The sequence below is a fragment of the Triturus cristatus genome, chromosome 7, assembly GCF_964204655.1.
Source record: "Triturus cristatus chromosome 7, aTriCri1.1, whole genome shotgun sequence".
Lineage (NCBI taxonomy): Eukaryota > Metazoa > Chordata > Amphibia > Caudata > Salamandridae > Triturus > Triturus cristatus.
This window is the reverse complement of record NC_140590.1, coordinates 346,444,668-346,469,826: the sequence shown is the minus strand read 5'-3', so window position 1 is coordinate 346,469,826 and position 25,159 is coordinate 346,444,668. Positions and strand designations below refer to the sequence as shown.

The 25,159-nt window shown below is 47.3% G+C and overlaps 1 protein-coding gene across 2 annotated transcripts in view; it reads right to left on the bottom strand.

Annotated features, from left to right (window-relative positions):
• Positions 1–25,159, bottom strand: part of PRKCG (protein kinase C gamma) — a 1,134,441-nt gene that overhangs the window by 486,287 nt on the left and 622,995 nt on the right. The gene's annotated exons all lie outside the window — the stretch shown is intronic.

Below are 25,159 nucleotides of genomic sequence, written 5' to 3'. Positions count from 1 at the left end.
ACAGCGCGCTACTCGGACTTGATAGCACGTAACACTTTAAAGCAGGGCATGTAAAAACAAAGCGCCACTCGTAATCGATGACTCTCAGTACCTTGGAGCAGAGCGTATAACCTAAAGCGCCACTCGTAATCAATGACTCTCAGGACTTTGGAGCGGAGCATTTAACATAAAGCGCCACTCGTAATCAATGACTCCCAGTACTTTGGAGCGGAGCTTCCAGCGGGGAGCTCCGGTGCAGGTCGTTGGGCACCGCGCTTCAGTACCGCTCGAGGGGGCACACGGAAAGGATCCCTCGGCGGGGTCTCTTCCGTCGTGAAGACAGGGGGGGGGAATCCCACGGAGAGGACACCCGGCTAAGGGTGCGGTGTGGCTCCCAACCCGCAGGGGGCGTACCGGGGCGATCTCAGCCTCCGGGCTTACCTCGATCTCGGCGTCAGCAGGCGTCCGCTCCCACGATGATGGGGGAACTCGGCCCCGGCCTCGCACACCTCCTCACACAGCTGCGACGGCAGCGGCGGGGCCCTGGGCTTCTCTGCAGGCCTCGTGACACGGCAGGGCACTTCTCCAGGCCTCCAGGCCACAGCGGTGAGCGCGTTGGCTTTGTCGTCACCAGGGGGGCTCAAATTAAGGATGGGGTTCTGTGCTCAGGGGAGCACGCTGCCGGGGGTCCCAGACCAGGGCAGGGAGCGCAGGGGTCACGGCGCTAATACCTGGTTGATCCCCGGTGGTTCTCCAGTCAGCTTTGCATCAGGGCTCAGGGGTCAGTCTGGACACGCAGTCTCAGTGCTTGGTGAATAGTTTTTAGAGTTCAGTCTGGACATGCAGTCTCAGTGCTTGGTGAATAGTTTTTAGAGTTCAGTCTGGACACGCAGTCTCAGTGCTTGGCTTGTAAGTTTCAGTTCTTAGATGTCAGATAAGGTCTTGTTGGCGCAGATGTATCTGGCGCCCTTGAGGGGTTCTGTTACAGGGGGTTAGGAATGGAGAGGGCGACTAGATCCTTCCTAGTCAGGCTGGGCAGAGAGTCTCTGGGTCCTCCTACTGCTGGGCAAGATCAGTGGGTTTCACAGGGTCCCTCACTCACTTAAGAGGCAGCACCTAAATCCTGTCACTCTCAGAGGCATAAGTCCCTGGCTAGGCCCTACCGCCTACACTCCTGGTGGATTCTTCCAGCTCTGCTTCACCCCAATGGCCAACTCACCACAAAAGTTTCCCTCCCTCTCTTAAGTAGCCCTAGGTCAGGTGACCTCTAGCCAAGGCGGCAAAAGAAAAACCACACCTCCCTTCTAGAAGGTTCCAGCACATTCCAGGAGCTTCCCCACTCTACCTATGGGACAAAAAGGCAGGCTAGAGTCGCAACATTGTTGTGGGGTTCCAGCCAGCTCCTGGCAGCTAGGGTGCTACTAGAACAGGCCACTCTGCAGTAGCAGGGGCCTGTGGCAGCCATCTTGGGTGAGGGGAGCACCTGCACCTTAACACTACAAAAACGAAAAATTCAGGGAAAAAGGGCCAAGTCCAACAAAAATATATACTGTTTTCTCATGACCACCATCACAGACACCATCCAGGGGCCTGTGAAAAGTTTCATTGTTTGGTTCCTGTTATTGGGCAAGTTTTGTAAGGACGCAGGTCAACTGGTTAAAACTGAGCTTTCTGTGTGTCAATGAGTGACATCACTACAGCCAGAGAAACGCTATTGGTTGACTGAACAGGAAATTATAAGAAACATTGATACACTGTATTGATGTAATTTATCTGAGGTCTTCTTATGTATTGTTGCTGCTATTTACGGAGCTGTCTACTATTAGATCTACTGATGTATGTGTTGTACACTTTTATGATTTTACCATAAAATCGAATAAAGTTAATGAACTCAGCTGAATGCTCACTCGCATGTTCGTTTGTGGGTGTTCAAAAGCTTACAGGGCATTCTCATCCAGTAACATTCAACCGCCATCCACCTCCACCTCATAAATTTACTCGGTGAATAAAATATTCAAGGGCATCGTTTTACGAGTACGGGATCGTCTTTTGAGAATCCGAATCCCCCAATGTGGTTTTGCACATGTACAAAAGCTTATTTGAGGGTGTAAGGACCCCTGTTTTACTGCCATGGATTCCTCAGACCCAATCATTATAGTTAACCCCTTTGCCGCGGCAGGAATTCCGCCGCGGCGCTGGGGGGGGTTTGGGGGCAGCGCGGTGGCGCTGTGCTCATGACGGAGCCACTCCGTCATGAGCCACGGTTGAGCTGTGCTCATGACGGAGTGGTTCCGTCATGACTCCGCCCACTGCGCTAATCGCCCGGACAGGCGGGGAATCAGCGCAGCGTGGGAGAAGCGGCGGCCAACGGCCGCAGCATGACGGAACCACTCCGTCATGAGCACACGGCACCCGTGGCTCATGACGGAGTGGTTCCGTCATGAGCGCTGAAGGGGTTAAAGAACTCATGACCCTGCCATGGTGGGGAACAGGGAGCAGCGTCTTACCCCGTGGTGCCAGGTTCCATGGATCCCCGTTTTGCCACATGACCTATAAAGCCTCCCATGAGCCTCAGCTAAAGGAAGAAAAGTGAAATCGTGAGGACATAGAAAAACACTGAAAAAGAAATAGAAAGAGGGGTAGACCAGAGAAAGGGAGAAATCAAGCTACAGAAAGACAATAGTGAGATACAATGAGGAGGAGAGAAACAGAGAGCATAAGCGAGACAACGAGGGAGGGAGAAATAGCATCGCAGAGGGAGACAGCGAGGAAGAACACGATGGAGCTGGTGACAGTGAGAGAGTAAGACCGTAGGGAAGATAAAGACAGGAAGAGACACAACTCTCCGGATGGATTAAAAGTGGAAGAAGCAGGCGATGAAGTACCAGGGAGGCAGCGAGGAAGGAAGCAGGGCGGAACATGGAGGCAGAAGGAAAGACATTCAGTGAGAAAGAGGGAGATAGTAAGGAAGGAGACAATGGACGGTGGGGTGGCGGGGGTGGTGGTTATCAAGTACACTGAAGTAGGAAGGGATTGAGGGCGATGGATGGCGTGAATGGCAGTGAGGGATGAAAGGGGGAGAGAACGGGTGTGTAAGAGGAGGAAAGCCAGGCAGTGACAATATATATTGTGTAGTATAAAAAAAATGCCTGGAACATTTAAAGGATTCTGCGATTTATTTGTCTGGAACATCAGAGAACACGTCTGTCCCTGACAGCCTCATTAACAGCTGGTGGTACCCAGTTCTTTATATAGTCTGTACCATCACCGTGGCAACAAGAAGCAAGCATCCTACTGACCATGGGAACATATTGCGTGGTCACAGGAAGCCATCAGTGCGCAGAAATCAAAACACCGGCATTCAGCAAAACGCTGTATCAAAATGAAGGACGGAGGGCTGCGAAATGTTAATGTGTGTGCTCTGTAATCACGCAGGCCAGCCTGCAACCGAGGGAGCTGGCATAACATTGACTCAGGAAGCAATGCGCACCGATTGCCTCCCACTTGCATGTGTGCGGAGAGAAACGACAGTCTTCAATGTGTAGAAATAAATCAGCTGGCTGGCTAATCCCTTTTCTATTTAAAGTGGTCTGTGACACTGGGGGTCTGTGCTGGGTGTTTGTCAGGGGTGAAGGGTCGCCGTTTTCTGCGTGAGATAGCATGGATGGTGAACGGGCGGTTGAATTAAAGCAGAGACGAGAATCTCGAATGTTTGTAGCGCTTGATTCCAGGATGTTTTAGAAAACAAACAGAGGAACTATAGCAAGGTGTAGCCACGTTGTCACCGGCGATAATGCGAAGAGAGCAATGCACGTTTAGCTGCGAGGAACTGAGAAAAACAGGCGCAGCACCTCAAGGGAAAGTGTAAAGAGACGTGAACAATTCGTATTTACAATTCGGGGGCTTCTAAGCACATTGAGAAGCACAGCATAGAAGCTCTTCTTGGCCAATGCAACCAGTGTTTTTCAAATGTTGCTAGGACAGAGCCATGAACATGCCAGCTTTTGTAAGTGGAATTTAAATGGTTTTACATGATAATGCAAAAGACAATGAGATGGTTAGTAATAATTGGTTTATATAAATATATCGCGATTGGTGGCACTCAATTTATTGAGGTTGGAATTCATGCAAAGATTGACTGAGCCTTGGTGTACATTCAACCCAAAGAGCTGCCCGGCCAGGCAGAGTTCTCACCCCGTAGATCCCACCGGTCTGAATGAGGACTGCGTTCCACCACTCAAGCTAGCGCCTAGAGTCTAGGAGCCCTGTTTTTTCACTATAGGGAGGCTATATCACAGTGAAATAATCTGCATACCAAACCTGGAAAAAGGAGGTCAGAACTAACCTTAGGCGCTTGACGTATGTGTCCATCACATGAGGGCTGGACACAGTACTTACATAGTAAAAAGTAAATGGAGCCCAAGGTTTCCTAGTCACTACTGAATGCCGAGGTCACCAGATACCATGGGTGAGTACATGGCATCCTCTCCCTTCCAACACCCCGTCTCTTCAACTCATTCCTGCAGGTACTTTTCCATTCCTTCTTTCTCCTTTGTCTCTATATTTTATCTTTGTCTGTATGTCTGCCTTTTCGGCCTTCCATCTGTTGCCCGGGGTCAAAGTCTAATCATTAAAAATAAGGTATGGTTCCCAAAAATGACCGCCGGTGCCCACCACCGGCACAAATTAAGCACAGGTTGTCCACGACATTGACGCACATTTGCAGGTGGCAGACCCCAGGTTCAGAGCCTTTCCTTTCCCTAGCAGTATGTACTAGGCACCCACAGCACAATCACACATTGTATGTGGATGACGAGCAAAGGTTGGAAAAGGATGCAGTAATGTGCAGATAGCCATAAGGATCAAACGGCCCAGCACCAAGCACAAACTTCCATTTAAGGGGCGTAACACAGGGCCCCACAGCCCCCGCGGTATTGGAGGGGGGGGGGCTCAGGCTTCCAACGGGGGCGCCTCAGGCCCAACTGTGTGTGAGATGGCTTGAAAACCAATAGTTCGTTGAAGCCTTTGTTCCACAGGGCTGAAACCATGACAGCTTGAATCACTATTGGGGCTTTGGGGTTCCTGACTTCTCGCTGGGGCTCCAGATCGGAACAATGAACGGAGTTGCTTTTCTGGATCTGGCGACAGAGGCTGGGCCGGATGTCCTCCTCTATTTGCTGCGTGTAGCCTTCCAGGGACCGAATGGGGCCCTGGCCAAGATGGCGGAGGTCCCATTACCCACCCCCTGGACACAGCGTGAGGTGAACACCGCCTGCTTGATTCGCAGTCTCTGCTTGCTTCTTTCCCACGTGCTGGGCCTCTGAATTGAGGCCTGCAGAGCAGGGGAAACCAGAGGCCCACCGAAGGTGTCTCTGTGTGTGGCCTATCCAGGCTCCCGAGGGACTTGCAGAGGGTCAGCTTTCGTGTTCTGTAGAGCAGGGTCAATAAGAGCTTGAGACAGAACTCCTAATCAAGAGTGTGTCCATTCTTGCTACAGGTAAGCTTTCTATTCCGTGATAACAATGCACCTGATACAGCCCTGACATCCACCGCGGGGGCTGTGGCAAAATAAACAATCCATCTGACCGTCAGAGCCTCGTGCTGTGCTGTAATATACGTATACACCTAGCTGCCCAGTGACCCCATGTAAAATAGGACACCGTAAGTCAGTCTTTATTTGCAGCCAACATTGCTGTGCATTCTGAGACCTGTAGTTTTGTGTTCAACTTGTGGTATGGGACGCTTTAAGCCGCTTTGATGTGCATTGTGCGATTTGTCTTCTTGGGGATTAAAAAACCTTGCCTGCAAAGTGCTTTCCATGTACACACACAGCTGTCAAGTGATATTGTGTCATATTTGACACTTTAAGCCATTCTTGGCTCTTTATTCAGCACTGCTGTGCATTGTGGGGCGTATAGTTGTGTTTTCTATTTGTCTTATTGGACGCTTTGTTCCAGCTCAGCTGTGCCCTCTGGAACTTGTAGTTTTGGGGATTAGAAATCCATGTCTGCACAGTGATTTTGGACAGAGTATAACCTACTCGAAACGTTAGTGTCAGTGACAACTTTCAACTGCTTGGAAGCATCACTCGTGAAGTGGTGTCCCTTTGTGTGAGTTTTTTAGTTATGTTTTAGACTCTTATTTGTCATGCAGCTAATGAGCAGGTATGGAAGGATAGAGCGGTATGAACTGATTGATGCATCCTGCTAAGCCATGCTGGCATTGTCTTCTGTACATCAGACTAGCAGGGCCATGCAAGGTGTCACTTAATCTGTTAAAGATGCACAATCATACAGTAGGCTACTGATTGGGGGTGAACAGTATAATGCTTTGCCTCTTGAAAGGTGCAGATTTGTTATTTCCTAGTTCCCATTATTTGCCTCTATGCTGATACATGTCTGCTATTGTGATTGTCTCTGTTTCTGTGATTGTAGCCGCTTTGTTCCTTGCATTGGGAGGTAATGCAATATATTTGTCTTCCAGCGAGAGATTGGGACTTACTACTTATGGCTAGTTGGTTCCATTGCAGTGCTTAAATTGAGCCAGTGGTTTCCGGTGCTCGGCAACTTATCTGCCAACACTTATGAGAGTCTGCCACATGGTGGCGCTCTTTGTTTTATTTAGAGATGTGCACAACTACAGCTGTTTATTAATTCAATATATATGAAATATGACAAATACCTGCCACCCTAGCCATTCTTTTAGCTCTGGGGGCGCGGAATGGTCTGAATTGCCTCATTTTCAGAAGTGTGATGGTTTGTAGTTGTGTTGATACTAGCATTGCCAGCACTGGCAGCAACAATGGGTGGTGTAAGGCGCAGTGGGCTCTCAACACGCGGCCCTGGCACTTCTTATTTTACAAATTAACCACTGATCCAGTAGTAGTAGGCCAGTACTGGTTTCTCCATTTCCTAAAGTCAGGCCTACACCATTCTTCCAAATTCCAGGTGATTATCCATGGCTCGCATCCTTGCCGGAATTCAGTTCCATAGTTTGGCCGTTTGGTCTGAGAAAGAGGTACCTCCCATGATTTTCTATTTGTAATGTGGTATGATTAGTCGGCGTGCTTATCTGTAAAGTAGGCCTCTTTTCTGGGAGTGTCTTAAGCTACACATGATGGAAACTAGCCCCTTACTGTTTATTGCCTTATGAGTAATGCAGAGTATTTGGAAGTTAGATCTTCCGGCTACAAGGAGCCATTGAGGTCCATTAGGCGGCCGCGGACAGTGCAGGGAAGAGCAGTAGGGTGGGGTGGGGGAGTCGACAGACGACGATGAGGGAAAATAACATTTAAAAAAAGAAAACCACTTACCTTGTGCTCACTGTGTCGCCGACTCGGCGATGCGGTGAGCGCAAGGTCAGTGGTTTTCTTTTTTTAAATGTCATTTTCCTTCGTCGTCTGTCAACTTCTACCCCCTCCCCTCCCTCCCGTCCCACCGCTCTTACCTGCACTGGTCGTGGCTGCCTTTAGGACAGGTGTGATGGACTTTTTTCTTGTAATGGGGCTTGTACTGCTCCCTACAGCTCATGCTCCTTCAGTCTTTGTGACTGCACCTCGTATGCTCTGTTTGTTATCAGAGGCTTGCATTGCTCATTGTTCCCTTTGCTGCATCTGTTATGAGGAAAGCTTGCAGAGATCCGGAGCGGCTGGCAGCTACATATATTGGTGAGGCAGGAGAATAGGTGGTTGGTGGGTGTGGATGGAGAGGTCTGGCTAGATGCGTGTTCAGGGTGAAATCGAGGTCAGTATATACGGGGCAAGATCTTGCATTATTAAAACCGTCCACACTCCCTTGCCATCATAGGTATGCTCCTGAGGGATTTTTGATATCCCCAACCTGTCCCTGTTTTGGTCCCCCTCTAGGGCTAGGACTCACACGGGTTTCCTTTTGAATGCGAGGTCCTTGGTTAAAAATAATCTAGCTTTCAAGGATTTCGTGTTGTCCAGAGTCCCGGACTGGGTTTTCATAACTGAGACCTGGGCAAAGGATTCCTCTGGTCCTGATCTCGTGGAGGCGGTTCCCGATGGCTATATTTTAGTCAGAATGGACAGAACGGGCCGGATGGGGGGAGGGATTGGTATCTTGCACAGGGACCATCTGACCTGTCACATCATTCCCCTAGATGATCATCAGGAGTCCTTTCAGGCTCTCCAATTTTCTATTAATGGGGATTATGGAGTGCCGTTTAAGGGCCTCCTGATCTACAGACCCCCAGGGAGCAAAGTAGACTTCTGTAGTCAAATGCTGGAGGTCCTAGAACCACACTTCGGTTGTGACCATCTCACCGTTCTGGGGGATGTAAATTTTCATCTAGAGAAGGTGGATTTGCCCGAAACCCAGTCTCTTTTGGATACTTTCTCGGGGTGCGGTTTGACACAGCTAGTCAGAGGCCCCACACATTTGGCTGGCCATACGCTGGATGGGGTTTTCTCCAACGACATGCGGTTGGTCACTGAATTGCCTATCCCCCTTTCATGGTCAGACCATTATGCAATTCCTCTGGTCCTTACAACCTCTCTGTCCAGTAATAGGGGTAATATGCCTTCCAAGTTTGAACGAAGACGTAACTTAAAAAAGTTATCCAATAATCTACTCGCTCCCAAGCTTGCAGGGCTTTTGATCGCCCCGGGGGAGGAGGTAACATCGGCGGTGGAAAGGCTGGAGAATGGGGTTACTTTAGCCCTGGACGAACTTGCACCGGCCATCTTGTGCTATTCGGCCAGAAGAACTCCATCCGCCCCTTGGTTCTCGGAACCACTCAGATTACTTAGGCAGGGATTACGGCGACAGGAGCGTCGTTGGCGGTCCAGTGGGTATGTGTGTGAGAGGGACAGACATAAAACTATGTTGAGGCTATATAAGAAGGAGGTAATAAAAACCAAACAAGAATATTTTACCTCTCTTACTGCCTCACTTTCCTCACCTAAAGATCTTTTTAAAATCGTGGACACGCTTACCTCACTAAAGATGCCAGACCCGGTGGTGAGCTCACAACAGCTGTGCAATGATATTGCACAATTCTTCAACACCAAGATTGTGGATATTTATTCAGCTCTGGAGCTACAAAGGGTGACTCTATCTATCCCCTTAGACTGTGTTCCGCCATCTTTATCTGAGGAGGTGCCCTCTGGAAGTTTGTCTAGTTTTCCCTCTCTTTCCCTACTGGATCTTGAAGGCCTCTTGACCAAGGTTAGGTCGGGTTCCCCATTAGACCCCTGCCCCCTTAAACTCCTCAAACAGTGTAAAGACTGTCTTCTTCCACCATTACTGGGTGTGATGAATGGGGCAATTAAGGAAGGGACCTTCCCCCTTCAGTGGAAGAAAGCGGTGGTCAAGCCTCTTTTAAAAAAACCCTCTCTTGACCCGGGTGTGCTTAAGAACTTCCGCCCTATCTCGTTGCTTCCAGCTCCTGCCAAGATGCTGGAAATCCATCTAAATAAGCATCTTGTTGATTTTCTGGAAGCCCATGATAAGCTGGACCACTCGCAGCACGGCTTCAGGAGAGAACACAGTACCGAGTCTGCCCTTACTATCGTGCTCGACACCATTCGCACTAGGGTTGATAAGGGACTGACTACTCTCCTCATCCTCTTGGATCTCTCGGCTGCTTTTGATACCCTGTCTCCCTCAGTATTAACATCAAGGCTGAGGGAGATCGGGGTCAAGGGCACAGCACTTAGTTTGCTGACATCCTTTCTTAATCAGAGGGAACAGAGGGTAAAGCTGGGGGATTTTCTGTCCCCATCCCTTCCTGTGCTTTGTGGGGTCCCTCAGGGGTCGGCTTTAAGTCCGACCCTCTTTAACATCTATGTTACCCCACTGGCCAGGCTTATTAGATCTTTTGGGATGGAGGTTATCTCCTATGCTGACGACACACAGATTCTGCTGTCCTTTACCCAACCCACTATCCAGGCTGCCTCCAATTTTAAAAACTGTTTGAAGGCAGTCGCTCAATGGATGGTGGGTAATTCATTGAAATTCAATGGGGATAAGACAGAGTTTCTGGTGTTCGGAGGAAAGGAGGATTTCTGGTCAGCTGACTGGTGGCCGCCCTCTATGGGGGTGTGCCCTACACCGTCGACCCTGGCCAAAAATCTGGGCGTTTTGATCGATCCCCTTTTGAGGATGGATCAACAGGTAAGCAGGACCATCTCCACCTGCTGGGGACTGATAAACATCTTACGGAGGATCAGGCACTATCTGTCTTTCCAGGCCAGGAAACAAATTGTCCTGGCATTGATTGGGTCCAGACTTGATTATTGCAATGCTCTTTATTTGGGCATCAATAAGGGCTTGGTGACCCGTCTACAGATGGTGCAGAACGCTGCCGCTAGACTGGTCCTGGACCTGCCTAAACGGGCCAAGACTCATCAGGCAAGAAGGACCTTGCATTGGCTCCCTATTGAGTCCAGGATATCCTTTAAGTCCCTGACTTTGATTTATAGAGCCTTGGCAACCAATCGGTCTGGGGGTATGAAGGATTTGCTGGTCCCCTACATTCCCCCCAGAACTCTCCGGTCGTCAAATAAACTTCTGCTTTCAGTGCCCAGGATACGTAAGGCTAGGTGGGGAGGTAGAGCTTTTTCAACTCTTGCTCCTAGGCAGTGGAATTCCCTGCCTTTGGAGATAAGATCTCTTCCATCGGCTCTGGCTTTTAGGAAGGCCCTTAGGACCTGGCTTTTTGCCAAGGCCTACGCTTAGATACGATCTGCCTCTTTTTCGAACTGTTTTGTTTAGGCGCCTTGATGCCTTCGGGCTAAGTAGCGCGATTACAAGTTTCCATTCATTCATTCATTCAGGCCCTGGAGGACTGCGTTTGGTCTCCACCCAGCTGTCTAAGACAGCTGGGTGGAGAGCTGCAAAGTGCGAATGTCACTTTGGTCAGTACAAGAGAGCCGGCCAAACTGACATGCGTACTTTGGAGCTTCCAGCTAGCTCCTCCAGTCCTCTATGCTGCCAATCGGCATTAAAATGCCTCTGCAGCATCTAGCTCCGCAGTGCAGCATGAGGGATGTAAAGAAGGAGAGGATCGTGGCCTTCCCCATAGGCCATCAAACACTGATTGGATGCAGCATTGGACTACCGCTTTTGGGCGTGTGCCCTCTGAGGACTGATGATCTGTCTCTTCCACCTCTTCTCTCATGGGGCTAGCGGGAGGACGAAGTAGGGTGCTTCCCAATTACACTGGGACCGATGCCTTCGATTAAACTATGATGATGCCCCATGGGCGAAAACCGAATCTTTTTGTACTTACCGCTGAACCCGAGTACCATTGGCCGTTACCCGGTGGAGCTGTCCTATACAGCTATAGAGGAGTCTGGCTCTGGTTCACCCCCTCGGCCGTCACCTACCCAGCCGGACATTGTTTTTAACGGTGCTTCACGGTTTTGTCTGTCTTTCACTTTAACTGCTTGTTTCCCTTGAAGTCCCTTACCCCCTCTGGTCTGCCTGACGCTATCTGCATTCCTTTCCACTGTTTACCTTTCCCCCTCTACCTTCCATTCCACATAAGACGTTTTGTCTTTGCTATGCAACGCGAAAATAACTTATGTTATTGTGTAATCTCATGTTTTTCTACTGTCTGTTCTCAGCGCGGAGTCCGAGCAACCTTTGCCGATGCCCGGTGGAGCTGTCCTATGCAGCTATAGAGGAGTTTGGCCCTGGTTCACCCCCTCGCCGTCAACTACCCATCCGGACATCTGACATTGTTTTCCTCACCTCCTCGTTATGTTTCCTTCCCTCTACCTTTCTCCTATGTCTATACTTGGAACCTGTAACTGAAGTAATTATGTAACCTGTAACTTGCTGATCCTCATGTAAAGCGCTCTGATACCTCCGGGTCTAGCCAGTGCTATAGAAAACTTTGCAAATAAAAATAAAATAAAATAAATAAATCCAAGGGGGAAGGGAAGAACGATGACAGTTTAGCCTTTAATTATGTTTGATTGGATTTCATTTGTATCTGCACATCCCTCACACCTCATAAAAAATCCTTATAGGCCCTTTTCTTAGGAGCTACATTGATTTATGTTTTTGTGAGGACAGGGAAACTCACAATTATCCTCTCAACCCTCATGTTGCCAATGGCATTCTATATGCTCTGCTGTCACCATGGGCACATGCGACTAAACTCTTCATGATATCCAAGTTTGGCAGAAAAGAAGATCTTGGTCTAAAAACATGCTCTTTGTGATGTGGTGTAAATCCGTTCAGTGTTTTTTGAAAAATGAAGGTTCCAAATGTATGAATATATAGAGGTACAAAGTGTTCGCAGATCCAACAGATCAAATGAGAAGATCTAATTGGCTGCCACCAAATCAACAAATATGTGGCAGCATACATGTTAGGACTCAGTAGTCCCCTGTCCTATAAAAACACAAAGACCCATATAGGGGGAAGTTTAGGAATATCCTACCCCAGGGCACAAAACATTTTTTTAAGTGATACGGGGATCAGCAGCCCCGCTAGGTGGGCCAGGGCCTGGGAGACCGGCTTATTAATAACTGTGGGGGAAGTGGCATGTGGTTCCTCTTGCTGAACCTATTCCAGACCCTGGGGAACCCATCCCCTGGGGAAGATTAACTTATTTTGATAGGGGGTGGGGCGTGTGGCTCTCTAATTTAAGCCTCTATAATGCCTCAGGGACCCCATCTCCATGGCTAAATTATTGTTTGAAGATGCACCCCTCCACATGCCCAAGCTATACAACGGCCCGGGAACCTCATCCTTTGGGGCCCAAAGCAAGCAGTGTCTCGGGTAACCCATACCATGGGACACTGCAGTACCCTGCCTGGGAGAGTGAAGCCAACCTGGGCTTCACCCCCTCCGCCTCAGACTCCTGGTAGCCCGCAGCACTCTGAACCCCCCTCCCACACCCACGGACCACGCACAAAACCTCAGCATCATCCTGGACTCCTCGCTCTCAACAAACTGCCAAATCAATGCCATTTCATCCTCCTGCATCCACACGCTCTGCCTGCTTCATAAGATCTTCAAGTGGATCCCCACTGAGTCCAGGTAAATGGTCACACATGCGCTTATCAGCAGCAGACTCAACTACAGCAACGCACTCTCTGCCGGCACCACCCAGAAACTCAAAATTAAACTGCAGAACGCCTCCGTCAGACTCATCCTTAACATCCCATGGCACAGCCACATCACCCGCCACCTGTGAGACCATCATTGGCTACCTATCAATAAAATAATTACCTTCAAGATCCTCATACATGCCTATAAAGCCCTCCAGAAAGCCGCGCCTGAATACCTCAGCCAACGGCACTCCTCCTTTTACTCTCCCACCAGACATCCCCGTTCTGCACAACTGGCCCTGGCTATCATCCCAAGGATCCGCAAGACCATGGCTAGAGGAAGATCCTTCTCCTACTTCGCTGCTAAGGCCTGGAACTCCCTGCATCTGCACCTCAGACAATCACCATTGCTGCCACAATTCAGGAAGGACCTCAAGACCTGGCTCTTCAACTGAACTGCAGATCCACCCCTCAGCGCCTTGAGACCCTCACAGGTGAGAAGTCGCACTTTCTAAAGTCACTGATTGACTGATTGGTTAAAGGCAGGGAATACAAATTAAATTCACTGGCAGCATTCTCTCAAGCATGGAATGCAGCCTTGCTTCCGCCCAGCAGGAGCAGAGAAAAAACTGCTCCCACCTGGGCAGGAGCAAAGTGACAGAGCCGGCTCCTGATGCACTCCGGATGGGTGCTGGCTGGAACGATGGCGGGGCCACAGGGGCTTTGGTCTCCTACTACAGCCCCCAATGACAGGTATGTTGTAGGTGGTTGGGGTGACCCCAGGGGCACCCACTGTAAAATAATGTCAGGCTCCGGCCAGCACCCAGTATGGGTGCTGGCTCAGGGAGCCGGCAGGTGCATGGGGTCCTTGGGACTCCCTCTATGGCCCGAAAATTAATATAAAGAGTGAGTGTCCTGGGTGGGACCAAGACACCCATATAAGAAATAAAATAATAACAATATATGAGCGGCAGGAGCCATTCATTTATTATTCACTCCTCCAAGCAAGAAGCGCTCCATAATGCCATGCAAGGGCTTGCATTAGATTTTTGTATCCTGGCAGTGCCCCTAAAAGATGCAGGGGCACGCACAAGCATTTCATTTATTGTTTTAGAGGGCTGTAGGGAACACAGAAGACCCCCAGCAACATAAAAAAAACACAGTGAGTCTCCTGGGTCATTTAATCTATGACCCCAGGAGAGTTTACCATAGTTGTTAAAGCACTCTGAGCTAAAGCTGTATGCTGTTCATCTGGAGGGGTTGGTTCTCTGGCTGCCCCTTGTGGTCTGAAAAATGCTTTAAAAAAACTCAGATAAGTTATTTTTTTAAATAGATGCTTTATTGAATATATTTTGTGACAATCACTATTATTAAATATTGCAAATTGTGAATTTATAGTATGTACATTTAATTATAGTTATTGGTGATTTTTCAACAAAGCCAATAGGTCTGCTTTATGTATGATGATGTACTGACCCACTGATAGAGCAATAGGCCCTCTGCTTTTTATAATTTGGTGTTCTGACCCTTTGACAAAGCTAGTAGGTCTGCCTTACTAAAAATGACAGCCTTTATATTGTTACTTGAGATACTAACCCAGGTGCAGCAGCAGGGGTTTGGGTGCCCGTGGGAGGTTGGGCGCAGGTCCTGGCCTGCGCCCAGGCACAGCATCCAACTGCACACCGCACATGGCCAAAGGTAATGCACTACAGGATGTTGAGCACCTGGGGGGTTGGGTGCAGGGCCTGACCACAGACCAGGTCGTTCCCTAACACGTTGTGCACATTAATGGGCATCATACGTTACGTTAACAAAAAAATAAATAGTTATAAATCGTAGTAATATCTTACTTTATGGGTAAAAAAAAAGCTTAGAAAGTCACTAAAAAAACAAAGGTTAAATGGACATTATAGTTATAGTTAGGAGAAAAGGTGTCATTGCTGTAGCTAAATAATAGCAAAAATTCACTGAACCTCACCCTTACTAACAATTTATTGAGGAAAAGGAAACAAAGGGCCTCATTAGAAGTTGGTCGGACCACCACTGACAGGCTGTTGGTGGCGGTCTGACCGACATCCAGCAGAGCGGCCCGACTGCCCCATTATGATGCAGTCGGTCGGCGTGGCACTCTCCGGCGGGAGAACACACTAGGCCTGCGGACGACCCCACTGGTGGGAGCATGGGAAGTGATCCTGCTAGATATCCGAAACCCAGAGCAAAATGATCTGGAGGCGCCTGAGTTGCCCGCATGATACTCATGGCTGGGTGGATCGTAGGGCTCACATAGAATGCGCTGAACCCTATTGAAAATCGCGCATGTCAGAAGTCTCCGTTGCCCTGCTGGCGCTGCATCTCACGTTCCTACTCAGTACATGTTATTCAAGCTCATTCAATAGTGGCCAGAATCACTCAATCTCAACAGGTAGGCTAGAAATGAATGTATTAGTAAAACATAACATAGGGGTGATCTAGGGGAAACCAGACCGGGTGGAAGGGACATCACATACGTTTGCAATGCAACATAAGTATATCCCACTTCATACAGTCCCTGTTTTTCTAAGCATTAATGCTCAGTCACAAGCTATATGGAACACAAACAATATAGAGCATACGCATTTTCTTTTATGTAGATTCTCACAGATTTATGTCTACCCGTAATCACATGAACATGCGCACAATCTGTATTGGAGATTTTCAAACTGCATTTAAAAAAATGTTAAAACTCAATAAAGAAATGTAAACAAAAAAATGATGCAGTCGGTCGGAAGGACTGACCGACGCTTCCAACGGGCTCAAGGAGCCCGTCTGTTGGATCGTATCCCCTACAATAGAGTCAGTGCCTGCTCAGGCACCGCCGTAAGGATTACAATGCCCCTTTCCGACAGACTTTCCATGGCGGTCCAACCGCCATGGAAAGGCTGTCGGAAAGGGACTTTGGGGGCCCTTAGCAGGGCCCTAGTCCCCCACAAGAGGTGCCCCACCAAACATTCATGCCCTGCATGTCAGGCACCACATGGTGCCTTGCACATGGTGCATGAATGTTTAGAAACATCCCTTTTTCCATTGCGGCTTGTGCTGCCGCCCTTTTCGGGTCGCAGCACAAGCTGCAATGGAAAAAGCCATGATTTTGACCACCTGCATGGTGGTCTCATCATAATTTGGCGGGTGGGACCACCGCCTACTTGTCGGTCATTCCAAATACTGCTGCAATGGTGAGCGGACATTCGTCCGACCACCATCGTAATCGGGCGCATTGCCTAAACACTGCAATTCCAATCTGTGCTCCCATTGTGAGCTGCACTTTTTAAACAAAATAGCTTTTTCATGCTAACTAACCCAAATAAACATTTAAATATAACAATACATAATGGGTACCACGTGTAATTTGATCATATATTGCCATCTCGGGGTCCAGGTGACATTTACAAACCACATGACATTTAGCCTCATGGTTTATGTTGCCATGAGAACCCCTCGATGGTAATATTTGCCCATATAACACAATTACCCATAACGTATCATGTATACATATAAACATATTGTAAAGCACAAAGGTTAAAGTGAAGTTATAGTTACGTGTTGAAATGAGCTATAAACTAATGTTTCAAAAACAACAACAAAATACAAATTCACCAGTTATAATTTACTGAGCTAACTATAATTTGCGCCCTGCCATGCACGGCTTATGAGCACACCCAAATCACCACATAACTCAGTGAACTATGACTGGTGAATTTTAGTGGGTTTTCTTTTATTTTTTAATCATTCGTTTTTAACTTATTTCAAAATTTAACTATAAAGTCACGTTAACCTTTGTTTTTTTCAGTTAATTTCAGTTTAAAAAAAATAATTGAGTTAACTTCCCCAGGTTTTCATGCAGGACCTGTGCCCATCCCAGAGCAGGCAGCCAACCAACCATGCACATGTGCAAGGCCATGCGCAGTGGGGTGACCCAGGGGTACCCAACCCCCTCCCCACCCAAGGTCACAAACCCACTGCTCTGTGTGGCTGAGGCTATGAGCAGCAGGTCAGTGCAACGTGCATGGCCAAAGCTCGTTGCCTAACCTCTCGGTGCACAGCAGGGGTAACAGAGAGTTCATAGAGTGGAGTGGTGTAGAGTGGAGTAGAGTAAAGTAGTGCATTGTAGAGAGTGGAGTAAAGTGGCATGGAGGAAGGTGGGTAGAGTGGAGTAGCGTGTCATAGAGTGGTGTGGCAATGCGTGGAGTAGAGTGTCAGAGTTGAGGGTGTAGAGTAGAGTGGCATAGAGTTAAGTGGCGTAGAGTGGAGTTGAGGGTTGTGTAGTTAAAATCTCAGACTACTTAATGGCAATTGCCATTATTTCTAACCCAACTCTTCCTCGTCACATTTCTTGCTTCCTGATCACCCACCTGAATAGGGTTAACCCTTGAGTAATTGAGGAATGGTTAAATTCAAGAGGTTGCTAAGAATGCTATCCCACTTGCAATGATCAATTAACATGTCTTTTAGAAGTACTTATATGGTACAAGTTGGCTCCATCATACAAACCTTATCCACGGCGACTGGACCTCTAGCTAACCAATCTTCTACCAACACTTCAAACAGGCTCCCAGTGAAACCATGTCCTGCAGAGAACATTCTCTCATTCTACATTTTGCCGTAGAGCGAGAAAGCTCCAATGTACACAATACACAGAACACACACATATAACAGAGTTTCCATCTATTTTTTAAAATTATTTTTTTATTTTACAGAGTTTTATATAGCGCAAACTTGACCCGAATCGGGTATCAGAGCGCTTTACATAGCACTACGTCTCACTAGTAGTGTCTTTGCTCCTGTGGGTAATACAGGTTGCTGGCCAGCCTGACACTGCACATAGAAATGGCCAAGCAGTCCTGCATGAGCTTTTAATGCCATACAAGGTCATAAGGCATGTAGTCAATCTTCTTCTGCAGACTGCATCTTCATCATCGCTAAGAATTTGTACTGTTACTTAAATGGCACCACGTAAAGGGTCAAATGGGATGAGCTCCCCCTCTTGGGTCTTGACATTTGCCATTTGGTGCCTCCACGTATTGTAACTGTCTCCTTCATTCTCCTGTAAGTATTGAACTTCTGCAGCCTTAGAGTCCTTAAAGCTCTCTAATGAGTGCTGGCTATATATAAGCACGAGGGAAGACAAGCCACAGGAGGGAGTCGCAGGTTGAGCGAGCCGCAAGAATGGACAGTGTGAGAAGTTGGCCTGATATATGCTGTCCTCTAGCTCTAGTGGGCACCTTGTATCAGTCCAAACAACCCCATATTGGTTACAGTTAAAGGCAACCTTTATTGAAAGCTATCCTAGTGGTAGCTATGGAGAGCAGCCTTCAGGCTAAGTCTTGAAGGAATGAAAAGCAACTTGTTTTACCAGTTAATAATCTCTTGAGTCACTAAATGAAAGATATCCACACCAGGTATATATATAAAATATATGTATTTATTACTAAACACACCCTTCTAGTCTCTTTATGAGACTAGAGGTCAAAACACATAAGTTACACTTCAATAATCACAGTAAAATAGCACAAATGCACGTCAGGCCCTAGGGGCGAGCCAACCCATATACTAAAATAGTGGTATAAGAACCACGACTTAACTAGACACAAGGCCTAGAGCCTGTAGAATCGCTGGGACCCCAAGGAACCACCCAAGGTAGTGGGACAGGGGACCCACGGGAGCCGTGTGCAGTGTGTGAACACAGCCGCGAGCTCCCGTTAGCTTCTATGGGGAAAGTCACGGTCAGATTTTTAAAGATTAGGGACACTTAGAAATGAGTCAGGACCAAACCCTTTTGGACTTATGAAGTTCTAGGGCTAGCACCCACGGGAGCACTGGAGTACTCTTGTTACCTCACCCAGGGAAGCCAGGTGCATAGGTGTATTTTGGTGTCGGGTCGCGTCGTCGATTTCAAAGGGAGCTGGCGAAGAAGTGCTGCTGCCGTGAAGATGCGAAGTGTCCGAAGAGATCCAAGCCTGGATCGAAGATGAGAAGAACCTAAAAGCAGGGGGACAGAGTCTGGGTCACTTGCCAGTGACCAGGAAGGCGATGAGCAGATGCCCACCAATGTCGGGTGATTTCAGGTGAAGGAGGTGAAGCTTGACTCTTCAGCCACGAGGACCAGGAGGTATCGAGGACAACCAGGAGCTGGATTTGAGCTGTCCCACAAAGGATGTCGAGTGCTGCAGCATCGGTGCCCAGATTGGATACAACAAGCCTTGGCAACAGCAACTCACGCAGAAACAAGAAAGATGCTTCGGTGCAGACCAGCAAGGTCTGTGGGACTCACCGCTTGGATGGGAGTCAGGGCACATCTGGAGCAACCAGGAAAGCCCAAGGAAATGCAAGGTTACCCCCTCAGGGACCCACCAGTCAACGGGACCTCAAAACGAAACACAAAATGGTGGCCCACGGGTCACTGGAAATGACCAGACCAACAATCTTCAGTGAATTCAGTGCTCGAGGTGAGGGCTACAAGTCAGCCCAAGCACGACTTCAAGGGATGTCGAGAAGTCAATGCACTTGCAGAAATACACGGTGACCAGGACTTCCAGTTCCACCCTACTCACGAGGGCTGTGGGTCTCAGCTTTGCTGGGGACTCGGGTCGACCTCTGATATGTCTGGAAATCCTCTTCTTGGGCTGCAAATACTTCAGAATCCGGCGGGAGCTTCAGGGATGCAGACCGGCAAATTGCTTTGTTGGTGCCTGCCAATCAGGGGAGTCACTCCTTGACCCCAAGGGAGATTTCTTCAGTCCTCTGATCTTGAGCAGAGCGTCGAAGGTCCAGGATTCAGCTTCAGAGTTTCGTTCAGGGTAATCTAAAGTCCTAAGGACAGGGGTTCCATACTTATACTGAGGTAAGGGGTTGGACATACTCTGGGGACCCACCTATGGAGGGTTTGGAAAAAGGGGTGGCTACACCCATTTCCTTTGTCCAGTATCACGTCAGAGCAGGGGCTGGAAGCCCCTGAACCGGTTTGAGCTGGACTATGCACAGGGACACAAAATGTGCCCCCAGTGCAGGACTTCAAAGCACTCAGAGAATGATCCCACCCAGCCCCAATACACATAAGCCTGTCTGGGAGGTGGTTACATCTCCCTGTGACAGGAAACCTATTGCCCAGGCCTCCCCTACTGGTGTTTCGGTCAGCAGCAGGAGGCCAGACCCGTGTCTGTGGCTGCAGCATCCATTTTGTGATGCCAGGGCTCTATTAAGTTTCTACCGGGTATACCAGTGCTGTCATGTCTCTACCTCTAGAAGGGTGGGATCATACTCCCACACCAGTTACTAATGTGGGGGTATGATTCCAAGGTGTTTGACACCAAACACAACATGTTTCCGTGCAGCCAGTCCAAAGTTAGCATTTACGGTTGGGTTATAATGCACTTAAGAGTATATGGTCAGGCTCTACTACAAACAGCATCAGAGAAGGGTTTCTGAACACTGCAGAGGGGCTCTGCTCATGCAGGGGCACCCTCTCACATAAGAACCAAGCACTCTGCCTTCAGGATTGATAAGGTCTGCCATAGGAGTGACTTATAGGATTATATGTTTGTACATATATATATATATATTCACTTAAAAAACCATAGGTTTCACACATGTTATAGTTAGCTGGACATTTCACTCGTAAAAAACCAATGAAATTCCCCCGTTATAGTTAGTGCAGGCAACTATAACTCACGCGACCGCAATCCTCTGCTGATGACGTCAGATATTACATCACTGTATTTAGACACTTATTTACCCATGTCTTCTTCCATTAATCTTTAGCTATACATATATTACAAATATTTATTTTTCAGAAAGACACATATGTCATCAGTGATGTAATATCTGACGTCATCAGCAGAAGATTGCAGTCGCGTGAGTTATAGTTGCCTGCACTAACTATAACGGGGGAATTTCATTGTTTTTTTACGAGTGAAATGTCCAGCTAACTATAACATGTGTGAAACCTATGTTTTTTAAAGTGAATTTGCAAGGTTTTTTAAATGCTAATTTGTAACTATAACGTGTGTGAAACCTATGGTTTTTTCAGTGAATTTCAAAGATTTTTTAAATGCTAATTTATGTATGTATTTTTTATTTTTTTAATGGGATTTTTAGCGTCTGCGCACGGTGCGCGAACCTCGCTTAATTTTCCGTTAAAAAAATTTTTAAACATTTTTTACGTGTGTTATTCAGCGTGCGCGATTTTTCGAAAAAAAATAAAATCTTTTTTTTGCCCTTGGGGGTCCTTCTGGGACCCCCTGACAAAGGCTAGGGGGTCAGGAACTGTCCACCCTGCCCCATTTTCACGTTCTCCACCTTTGTTTTTCACCCCCCAGACTGCGAGAGACAAAATGGCGGCCGACACTTCCTGGTTTCGACCGATTCGAATGTTTACCGACATCTAACAACCAATCAGAATTGCGCTCGCGCACGGCAGGGTGCGCGCACAGTGCGCACACGGTGCGCGCGTATAGATATTTATATGCTTTTAAATGCTATTTTCTCAGGAAATACTGGACAGATTTACACGAGACCTTCAAAAGGCACTTCCTTGACCTTATGGCTACCTCTCTGCCAAATTTCACGTAATTCTGTTCAGCCGTTCGGGCTGTACCTTCGACTAAAGGTCCTATGGAAAAATGCATGGGGAAAACGTGTTTTGGGACCCCCCCTTTTTCTCGGCCCCCGCTTGACGAATCACCCCGAGACTTTCAGGGTAGGAGCGGAACGGAGCGCCCCATTTGTTTTGAAAATTTCGCGAGAATTCGTCAACCGGCGCCAAAGTTATTCAAAATAGAATTTTGAGATTTCCTATGGAAATTAGATTGTAACTATAACTATCTACTGGCGACCGCCAGTAGATAATATATATATATATATATATATATTCACTGACTGAAAAAACCATAGGTGTCACACACGTTATAGTTAGGAATTAGCATTTAAAAAACCTTGCAAATTCACTTAAAAAACCATAGGTTTCACACATGTTATAGTTAGGTGGATATTTCATAAAAAACCAATGAAATTCCCCTCGTTATAGTTAGTTCAGATAACTATAACTCGCGCGCCCGCAATCCACTGCTCATGACGTCACATATTACATCACTCATGACATGGTCAGTGGCATCACTCATGACATCACTGATGACATCATCCTTGTGATAGAGTGGCGGTCGCGCGAGTTATAGTTATCTGAACTAACTATAACGGGGGAATTTCATTGGTTTTTTACGAGTGAAATATCCACCTAACTATAACATGTGTGAAACCTATGGTTTTTTAAGTGAATTTGCAAGGTTTTTTAAATGCTAATTCCTAACTATAACGTGTGTGAAACCTATGGTTTTTTCAATGAATTTGTACGGTTTTTTAAATGCTAATATATTTATGTATTATTATTTTTTTTATATATTTATTTTACAATAAACTACGTATTAAAAATTTTTTTTTTTGGTTTTCACCGTGCGCGCACGGTGCGCGCACCCCCGCGATTTAAAAAAAATATATATATTTTTTTTCTGCCTTCGGGGTCCTTCAGGGACCCCCTGACAAAGGCTAGGGGGTCAGGAACTCTCTTCCCTGCCCCCTTTTCACATTCGCCACCTTCCTTTTTCACTCTCGCACTGAAAACAAACAAAATGGCGGCCGACACTTCCTGATTTCGACCGATTCGAACGTTGACTAACATGTAACCACCAATCAGAATTACGCTCGCGCACGTTAGGGTGCTCGCACGGTGCTCGCACGGTGCGCGCACCCTGCGCGCGTATAGATATTGATATGCTTTTAAATGCTATTTTCTCAGAAAATACTGAACAGATTTACACGAGACCTGCAATAGACACTTCCTTGAACTTATGGCTACCTCTCTGCCAAATTTCAAGTAATTCTGTTCAGCCGTTCGGGCTGTAGCTGTGTCTAAAGGTCCTATGGGAAAATGCATGGGGAAAACGCGTTTTGGGACCCCCCTTTTTTCTCGGCCCCTACTTGACGAATCACCCCGAGACTTTCAGGGTAGGAGCTGAACGGAGCGCCCCATTAGTTTTGAAAATTTCGCGAGGATTCGTCAACCGGCGCAAAAGTTATTCAAAATAGAATTTTCAGATTTCCTATGGAAACACGATCCTAACTATCGCCAGTAGATAATATATATATATATATATATATATATAGTGATATAGGTAACCTACATCACAGTAAGGGGTGCATGCACCACCTTACCCAGGCTGCAGTAGCAGACATGTGGTGTCATTTTGGGTGGCTGTCCAGGGGTGGCATAATACATGCTTCAGACCATGGTAGGCCTCTAGAGTACCTATGCCCTGGGTACATAGTATACCATATACTAGGGACTTATAAGGGCACCTCAGATCCAATCTGAACTGTACCTAAAGTACATGGAATCATTTTAGAGAGGAAGCAGCTAGGCTGGGGCCCTGAATAGCAGGGTCCCAGCCAGACTAAAGTTGAAAAACAGTGAAACACCAGCAAAAAGTGGGGGTAAACATGTGAAGCAGATCCTACTCTCCTACAGACAGCAGTGGGAGGATGCAGCATGAGGGTGGCACGGGGTAGAAGTGTTGAGGCAGCAACGCCAGGCGGGGGGAGCTCACTTTATCTCCCTATGCCTAAAAATGAACATGTCCTTGTGTAAGGAGCTCATGTAAGGCACTTCAATACCGACTAGTTGAGTTTGTGTCATATAAAACTGGAAAAAACAAAACAAAAAAAATCAAAAGTAACATGAGAGAGGGGCTGAGTGAGGGTGGGAGCAGCAACAACAGACAGCAGGAGGGGGAAGCAGCAGCAGGAGAGTGGGGGCAAAACATAACACCACAGAGGGGCAGGATATGGACTGCAGACATGCACTTTGTGAGAGTGTATGTCCAAAAGCTCGAGGGGACAGGAACGCGCGGAGAGTGGAAGGACACAGGCTGCAGACAAGAAGCTGTACTAGGTCCATCCTCCATAGCAGGGACTGACACATGAAACACCTGGTGGTAGCAGAAGGAGCAGGAGGCACTGACTAATCAGAAGCACGAAACAACAGTGACATGGAAGCCAACCAATGGTAAGTAATGCTAGGTAATGGGCAGCCTCTAAGCCCGTTTTAATTTTTTTTGTTAACAGATTTTGCTGACAGTGTATGCACTCTGACTCAGACAAACTTAAATAGAGCACGCACTGTAGAACAACATTCTATAGTAATGATTATAAAACATCACATTATAAATGGGGGCACGTACGGGGCCTCTATCAAGGACAGGTTGATAATGAACAATTAATTACACTCAGTTGGTCGTATTGATACAATGGTTCTATTACTACTTCTACATCATTAATGATTATTTTCACATTAGTGATAAATGGTCGGTCCAAATCAATGTCCTGTACAGAGAGGTGTATAGTAGTGGCGGTTTGATAGCAAATTGTGAGAAATTGGGTTGTTGGTTGACTGGGGTGTGAGCACTAGTCAAGCAACAGCTAAAATCTGTGGGACGGTGAACCACAAAAAGTCACCTAATTAACCTGTGCTTAACCCTGGGTAGCTGGCAGCAGCTGCCGGCACAGGTGAGTGCAGTAGGGTGGGGCAGGGCACGGCAGGGGAGTCAACAGACGACGGAATAGGTATTATTTGTTTATTTATTTAATTATACCTATTCCGCCGTCTTCCCCCTCCATCGCCCCTCCCCACCGCGTTTACCTGTGCCGGCTGCCGTTGATAGCTTGGCACAAAAGGCAATCAGGCTTAACTTAGAGGCAAGTGTATAGTATGTATACAGCACACAAACAGTAATAAAGTGAAAACACAACACAAGACAAATCCCACATAAATTTAGAAAAAGAGAGTGAATTTTAATATATTATTTAACACCAAAACGACAAAAATCCAATCAGTAGAACCAGAGGTATGAATTTTCACATTTTTTAGTAAAGTAGCAAAGTCTAAAAATATGTCTGACTGCAATGGAGCGTGGGTCAGATACAAAGAGTTGATTGAGCTTGGTCAGCGCTTATCTTCGGATTTAGAAGAAATTTTGAAGAAAAAGTTCTGAGCATGAAAAGCTCAGAGGGGAAAGGCTGCAAGCAGTGTCTGAGGAGGGAGCGTCGTCATTGGGGAGTCACTGGATG